Source organism: Mus pahari, chromosome 6 (assembly GCF_900095145.1).
Source record: "Mus pahari chromosome 6, PAHARI_EIJ_v1.1, whole genome shotgun sequence".
In the NCBI taxonomy this organism is placed as follows: domain Eukaryota; kingdom Metazoa; phylum Chordata; class Mammalia; order Rodentia; family Muridae; genus Mus; species Mus pahari.
The window spans coordinates 11,956,104-11,965,156 of NC_034595.1; positions in this window are offsets into that span (position 1 = coordinate 11,956,104).

Genomic DNA, 9,053 nt, shown 5'->3' on the forward strand with positions numbered 1-9,053 from the left:
AGAGAGAGAGAGAGAGAGAGAGAGAGAGAGAGAGAGAGAGAGAGAGAGAGAGAGAGAGAGAGCAAAAATTTAAGGTTTCTCAGAATTGAAACCAAACAATCTGGCCATGACTTCTATTTCTCAGAGCAACAAGGATGAGAAAAATATGAGAGATACTTGGTTCTACAATAAAATGGGTAAAATGAAGAAAATCCTTTGTCTGGATTCTTCCCCCACCCCAGTCCTGTGTTGATGGAGAGACAAGTGCCTGGGTCTGGAGGGGATGCACACCCATGGCTAACTGGACCTTGGTCTGCTTTTGCTGGCAAGACTGAACCAAAAGTGGTTAAACAGCAGGATGCTATTTTTGTCTTGTGTTCACACTGCTATTTTCTTCTACAACAATAAGAGTCAACATTTCCTATGTCTTTGTCCAATAACCCCCTCCCTCATTTTTTGCCTCCTGAAGTGCTTTGCTTATATTGCTCATCTAGAGCCTGCTGGCATTAGAATCCGATACCCCTCTGCTTGATCCTTCCATCATCCTGATTGGGAAATCAGGGTTTGGCAAACTGCAGCCAAAAAACTCCCAAACTAAACCAAACCAACAACAAAATCCCAACGTCACAATAACAGATCAAAGGTCGTATCCTCATGGATTCTCCCTTCATTTCTCTCGGTTTTTATACAAGAAGGGAAGACAGATGTGACACAGACTGAGCATGAGAACATTGGGGCTCTATCTACAGTTGTCACTAGCATCTCTGAGTGATGGCAACCACAAATGACTCCGGGGGGGGGCACAAACTCATGCCCACCTTCAGCAACTACTGCTTCAAAGGGAGGGTTGGCTCCTAGGCATCGCTCACACGTGGTTTACCTTGCAAGTTCCAGGATAAATTCATTCTAAGGTGAGATGAAGTACAGCAAGTTCTGAAGTTCTATGCTGCTAGAATTGATTTAGAATTTAAGCCTGGACCACTTGTCACATAGAGAGACAAAACTGACTTTCAGACATAGCTAATTAAAGACAAGCATCCGCCTTATGCTTTGGTTTCTGGATGGTCATGAGACTGGGCCATACTTCTGTCCTCCAGTGCTAAGACTTGCAGACTTTCACAGCATTTGCTGCCAAATGGCTCACCCAGCCCCAGGGCAAGGAGGGTCAGAGAAAAGCATACAGAAACCTGTTTATTCTCAGAATTTAGGCAGCATTAGTGGCCAGAAAATAGTTGGGTTTACAAAAGCTAGTACTTTTTTAAAAAGAAAATGTTTGCTACACAAGTAGTTCATAAGTAGGGAATATTTCTAGTCTCAGAAAAGTGGACCCAGCCAAGAACTTTCTAGAATAAGAGAAGTCTGGGCATTGCCTGTGGACCTACCTGACTGACTGCATTGTTCCCCAACATGTGCTCACATGCATTTTCCTAGACTCTTTCCTGACATCGTCATTGGAATCATGAAAGTCAGAGACAGACTGGGGAGAGATCCTTACGAGAAATCAGGGCTGTTGTTGTTCTGTTGTGCTTTAAAATTTTGTTGGCTTTTTGAAAAAATTCAAACAGAGACACAGTCCCGAGTGAAGGGCTTCAAAAGATGCCAAGGAAAACCAGTGAACAAGAATAGGAACAAGGAGAGAGAGGAAGGAAGAAAAGGAAGCAGGGAAAAGAAAAAGCAAAAGAAGATAAAGTTAAGATATAATCAATGAAGGAGGGCCCGGAGAGAATTGTAGACAGAGAGAAACAAGGACTTAGAGTCAAGACTTTCATTGCATGGAAATGAAGAGTGAGTTCTCGTTCGTGCCCTATTCTTTCCTATTCGAGTGCCAGGTAGACCTTGATCCAAGGCAAAGACCTCATGAGCATCACCCGGGAACTTGGTAGAAGTGCAGGGCTTCAGGCTTTACATCATATTAAGACAGGATCTGCTCTCTGAGACCCTCTGTTCCTCCTGTGCACGACCGTGTTTTAAAAGCCCTACTACCAAGATCCACTTCTAACTGAGGCTCTCTCTAGGCCAGTAAACAGGCGACCTTAGCATGGCCTGGGAACTACACACATTCCCAGACCCCACCCCTGACTTACTGACTCAGAGCCTCTGAGGGTGAGGCCCAGCAGTGCATGCTTTAACAAGTCCTCCAGGGATTCTGTAGCCTGCTCAAGTTTAAGAAATATTGCTGTAGATTTGAACAGGACCTAACAAAACACAACTGGATCGACTTAGCATGGTCAGGTGCATGGCAGCTTCAACACCTCAAAGGTGTGGGGTAACATTCAGTACACTTAACCCCTCTGTGGCTTGGTGCTAGTCCACCAGGATGAAACCATCTGTTGTGAATTTGCTCAGTTCCTGACACGTATTAACCCTTTTGATTGTTGGATTTGGGGGGAGATCTAGAGTATTCCCAAGCAAGAATTTGTTCAACCTCAGTGAGGGAATAGGGATAGAGTCATAACACCCAAAACTGTTAACACACACACACACACACACACACACACACACACACACACACACACACACACTTAACTTCGGATCAAAGCCAGGGCCTTGAACATTGTTAGTCAAGTGCTCTACCACTAACCTATTACCCCTCCCCCAGTTTTCTACCACGTATTTTAATAGTTTATAACCTAGTATGGCTGTCTCTGCAAACCAATCTTGTGATACTGATAATGAATGCAATAAACAGCTGTTCTCCCTAGACACCAAGGTTTTTTTTTTGTTTGTTTTGGTTTTTTGAGACAGGGTTTCTCTGTGTAATTGTCTTGGCTGTCCTGGAACTCACCAGGCTGGCCTCAAACTCAGGGAGATCCACCTGCCTCTGCCTCCCAAGTACTGAGATTAAAGGTGTGCACCACTACACCTGACTGACACCAAGTTTTCAATATCAATACTCAAAAAGCTAATTGTTTGTCAGAAAATACGTTTGTGGGGCTGAAGTGATTGCTCAGCAGTTAAGGGCACTTGCCCTTCTGGTAGAGGACCCTGGTTCAGTTCCAAGCACCCTTCTGTAATTCTAGTTCCATGGAACTGGCTCTTTTTCATCTTTACATGTACCAAGCACACATGTGATGCACATGCATACACACAGGCAAAAAAAATCATATAGATGCAAAAAATCTGCTTTTTAAGAAGAAATGTTCATTTTTGTGTATTTGTCTGGAAATCTAGCACTGAAATGGGCATCTCCATGGAATTTGTTACTGTCAGGAATTCCTTTACTGTCAGGAACAAAACTCTATTATACCCTCTGATGAAGGCCAGGACAGGAGCTGTATTCACTGGCACAGACTAAATGAACCAAGATGGCAGGGTTGCCTGGAAATATGTCTTTTTGGCTCAGGTGGAAAAAAGGAAAAGCAAAACCAAGGACTCAAAGAAAGACCAAGGTGGGAATGGCCACTCTCCTGCCTCACTCAGCCCCAGCTCTGTGCATGTAGGGAAATGAGAAGCCTTACTCACCTAAGTGAGTGCCAAGGGCAAAGTTGCTAAGTGTCAGCTCTTTATAATCTCGACACGAAGTCATTTTTCCATCTAAAAGTAGTGATTATTCTGTGGTTCTTTACATATTCTTATTTTTCCCTGGTATCAAATGGTAGCTTTAGTTTCCCAGCTGACCTTTTGTGATTAATGATTCAAATATCTTCTAGGACAAATCTAAGATAAAAATACATACAAAATAAAGATGTACCTAGCTAACCAATAATTACAACGCTACGCAGACATGGTACCACTTCAGAACCTGAGGCAGGAGGACATCAAGTTTGGGGTCAGCTTTAACACTTTCCCAATTTATTTTGTGGGTTAAGAGAGTCTTGAGAAGAAAATAGTTTTCTCCAGCCAATTTACCACCAATTTTTCTCCATTACTTTAGGATATTTCTCATAGAAACTACCAGGAGTCATGTGTGATAACACGATTTCAAGGCATTTCTGAGTGATGTATGTATGTATCTATTCCTACCCCAGATCCATACTTTTTTTTTATTATTACATAGTCAATTAGACTATAAAAGCTGGATATCTAGTGCCATCCCTTCCTTGAGGTGTGAGGTGGTGGGTGCCACTATGATGAACAAGGAAGTGATGGGGATGTGCAAAAGATTGGGAACAACAACAACACCACCACCACAAAAAAGGAACAGAGAGAGAGAGAGAGAGAGGGAGAGAGAGAGAGAAAAGGAGAGCTACGGACAGAGGCAGAGCTGGGGATGTGATGGTGGTGACATGTGAAAAAGGGCTGAGATTGACATACTGTCATTGCCCAGTAGGGTCGGTGGATGGTATGCAACAGCCTGGAGATTATGCAGACTCAGACCCCGACCTGCTGACCTCTGGATCCCCCTGTCTGCAGGCAATGATGGAGACCTGAGATGAAGAAAGGGTCACTTTCCGGATTGGACCTCCTTGAAGAACCACTGTGGTCCATGATGCCAGTGTCTAGTGTTACTACTGAAGTAGTGTTACTACTGAAGATGTTTGTGGTCTGGGATACCCCTTAATCCATGTTAAAGTCTGGGCTGGAGAGAGCTGGCCCCAGCCTTCCCTGGCAGCTGAATGGCTCTCCTCAGTTGATGGCTTCCAGCACAGATGCAGATGGAGAAAGACTCATCCTCCCTTGGGGGCCTAGCCACTAGGAATTTGACCATGCTCCAGTGAGTATACGGACTTTCCCCTCCCTTCCTTCTTTCTTTGAGGGGAAGGTAGCTCACAGGAGTTGGGTGGGGGCAGACATGAGAGGACTGAGAGGTGAGTTTTATTAGGGTACATGATATGAGATTCCTAAATAAATGATACCAAAAAAAAAATGAAGCTAATACCATTGCTTTTCTTTTGTAAATATTTCTTAACTTCAAACAAAGTTATGAAAATCATCAATGGTAAAGGTCAATGAATCTGTCAATGAAAGACAATTTTGTTAACATTTGTGTTAACACGTGATACACCGAAATGTGAATTCTATGGAAGTCAAATGGCAGAAAACTGAGGTTCCCCCTTATTAGGGCAGGTTTCAGCTAAGGTATAAAACCAGGTAAGAAAACCAGGATGAGATGAAGAGACCAGAGTTAGGTTACAGAGGGTCTTCATAGGGAGAACTTTGAAGTTGGTAAGCAACAAAGAGGGTCTTTGTTCCTGAGTAGGGAAAGTGAGGCCCCCTGTGCCACTATATCTGGAATAAACTACAATCCAGAATTGCAGGGCTTATCTGAGATTCAGATCTTGAGTCTGGAAGACACAAGTTTTTGACCTGGATCTTGGAATAGAGATCTTGAGGAATAGTGGCTATGAAAAGCATAGGCCCAGGCAAGGTAGTACAAGCTTTTAATCCCAGGAGACTGAGGCAAGGAAATCTCTGAGTTCAAGGTCAGCCTGGAACAAAGCAAGTCCCAGATCCAGGCGTGGTGGTACACACCTTAATCTGGGCCACACCATCTACTAGAGACCTACATAAGAACATTGGAAGAAGGAAGATTCACTCTTCTTTGCTGCTTGAACTTACTTGCCAGCACATCTATTGGAATCTACTGAAGATCAACTGAAACAACTAGCCTTGTGGACCTGAGCAACTTCTAGATTCTTGGACTTCCAATTCACAGCTGACCATTGTTGGGGAATTATATCACAGACTGTAAGTCATCATAATATATTCCCTCACTATAGAAAGACAGTCCATATGTTCTGTGACTCTAGAGAACCCTGACTAATACAAAGGATAAGTTGATGATGTAGAACAGGCTAAAAGGAGATCTCTCAGATCCAGAGAGGCATGGTGGGAGCTGCAGAACTTCGGTAGAGTGAGGAATTTTCACAATGAAATTGTGAAACAGACATGCAATGGTAAGGTAGAAATGGCACTATTGACTGCAAATATTTATCAACTTTCTATGTATTTAAAGAACACAAAAGGGCTAGAGATTGCCACCACTGTCAGTCTTGCAAAGATAGTCACTGATCAAAATGGGAATATGGACCATCACATACCTCTTTTTAAAATTAAGCTCCAAGAAATGCTGTCTTTGCCACCATCTCTCCAAAACTCCCAAGGTAGGATTTATATACTCCTATGTCTCTGGTCTGTCTATCCTTGGATGAGGAGTCCAGAGACAGTTATTACTCATTAGCTTTTCTGTATAGGTGGTCTGATTGTGATCCTACACCCACTGGAAGGAGGAGATTCAACCTGAGCCCTGATTCACATCCAAGGTCTCAGTCATCTGTTGAGCAGCGAGAGGAAAGGAGCCAATTTTTTCCTGCACTCCCTTTTGGTCTCGGAGCTCAGCTGTCAAGGACTGTGTAACCCAGATCATCAGTGTGTAGGTGACTGACATAAACTTACTTTACCTCTTTGATTCCTAACTTTGGGGTTACCCCCAAATTCAAAATTGGTCAGAGTTTCATGGATTTCTCATTTGTAAAATGAGAGGCATAGAGTCTCATTAAAAGTTCTTCTCAGTATTGAAGTATGGCAAGAAAGCCACGGTGGTAGGTTTATGCAAACTGCCTGATTGGTGCTGCCCTGTGGTGAAGAGGAATAGGAAGAATGGATAGTGACTAGAGGGGTCCATAAATGTGTTTTGCTCATAGACAGAATTTATGAGGCCACTATAGAAGAATCATTAATGCACAATGAGCACATGGGGCTGGGATGATGGCTCAGTGGACAAATCATGAGGACCTGAGTTTGGTCATGCCTGTGGCTTCAGCTCTGGAGGGCCTACTGGTCTTAATGAGTCTAACTGAAGGAGAATTTTGGGTTCAACGAGAGCCCCAAACTCAAGTAAAGAGATAAATAATTGGAGAAGTAAATTAGTAGCCCATACATGCCCACACAGGTGAGTGTAACCACACAATACATACACATATGTGTACATCCCCAGCAACATGTATACACAAAAGAATGTTTTCTTAATGATAAAAGTTTCACGTGGGATAAAAGTGTGTGGAATCGGAATATATTGCTTCATACTTAAAAAATTGGAGGCTACTGTGCTAAAATATTTAAAGCAGAAGTCACCAGTCTAGTTGTCACAGTTTGGTCACGTGATTAGACATTCCAGGTAAGGAAGAGGCCCAGTGTTCCCAACTTGAGGCAAGCAGGAGAGGGAAGACATTAATTGTTGCGGTGAAGAGGTTCATGTTGAGGGCATTTATTCTTTTTATGAAGAGACTGAGAGAAAGTTAGTGGTAAGTCAGTATGGGTACAAACAAATTATTTTCTTTTTAAAAACAATTGATTTTATTTTATGTGTATAAGTGTTTTTTGCCTAGGTGTATGTGTGTGCGCCATATGCTTGCCTGGTGCCCAAGGACGTGAGAAGAGGGAATTGGAGGAAGACTTTATTTCGGCTCTTGAGTAGTAGCTTGTAGCACAGCTTGTGCACAGCTTGGTGAACCAGGAAACGAAAGACTTAGGGCTAGAACCAGAGAGATCTCCTACTCTTACCCAGTCGGCTAGGCACCCAAGTCCACGACTTTTAAAAAACAGCCTGCAAAACACGAATTCTTCAGATACATGAGCTTGTGGGAGACATTTCTCAGTCAAACCAGAACAGCAATGCTCTCTGCAAACACATTCTGATCTTCAAAGGGTTTTTGTTTTGTTTTGCCTGACAAGTACTTTCTGGTTGGTATGACCAGAAACCATTTTTTTTTTTTAAGCTGGGAAGAAACTTAGCCCCTGGTGATCTCAAATAGTTTTTTTTTTTTTTTCAAGTGAAGCTAGGAGATTTATGCAAAAGACATGTGGTTCTCCCTATCCCATGGACCACTACCCTCTCAACACTGGCCGGACTGTACAGGATGCTAACGCGTGGTGACATGTTAGCTGCCAATAGCAGTCTCACTATTATTGGGCTCCCCGCAAGTTGCCTGTTTCTGCAAATTATCTTTTACTAGTATTTTTTTTATCATTATCTTCTCTTTAGTTTTGTTGCTTGAACTTCTGGTCATCCTCCTGCCTCTGCCTCTGGACTGCTGAGATTGTAGGCACTACACTGTACCAATCAGTCTGTCTTCTGAAAGGGTGGTTAGCAACTTTTTTCTGTCCTACAGAAACAACTAGGGGCAGTACACAGATCAGCATGGCTGTGTTTTAAAACTTTACTTCTAAAAACAATGTGCCGGAACTGGCTCAGGAGCTTTAGTTTGATGACCCATGTCTTAGAATAAGATACAGCTAGTAAAAAATAGCCCCTCCAACACACACAGAGAAATAAAGAAGAGAATCACTGTGTATCAAGCAGGACACACAATGGTTTATCTCTTCTGGATGCTTTGGAATGTTCTGGATTGAGATGAATCGTATGTGATCCCATGGATAAGATTGGGATGCATCAGGTTTCTCAGTCATTCTAGAGCCATCGGAGTCACAATTTCTCTTGTGTTGGCATAGAATCTAACACAACTCATTATGGTGTTTTCATCTGACTGTCACTGCACACCGTCCTTACTCATGCCTGTCTCCCACTGCCCTGGCCCTTCCCCCTTCCTGCCTCTTGCTAGCCTCTTCCCTCCCCCCAGACAGTCGCCCTACTGCATTCATGGAGTAGGCATTCTATTACCCATCTTCCCTTAGGATCTCTTTTCACTCTCTCCTAGTCCCCTCTTGCTTTCATGACCCCACCCCACCCCATTAAATCTAGAACTTTGTAGGAGAGAAAACATGTACTATTTGTCTTTTGTAGTCTGGTTTATAATTCACCTAACATAACGATCTTCAGTTTCTTCTGGTTTATTTTTTTTTTTGCAATTATGATTTCATTTTTCTTTATATCTGAAACTAAACCCATCATGTAGATATGGCTCATGCTCATTACCCTCTCTCAGTGGACCATTATCTAGGCTTATTCCATATCTTGGCTAGTGTACAACGCATCAATGAAAGTGGTGGACCATGATTTGTGTAGTCCCTTCAGTGCATACTAAGGACTGGCACAGGTTGCTCACGTGCTGCAAAAATGAGTGAAGTAGATTAAAAGGGTCTGTTGGCTACTCATGAATCTCACTGCAAAGGAATGAAGGACATTTTTCTCCTCTCCTCTCCTCTCCTCTCCTCTCCTCTCCTCTCCTCTCCTC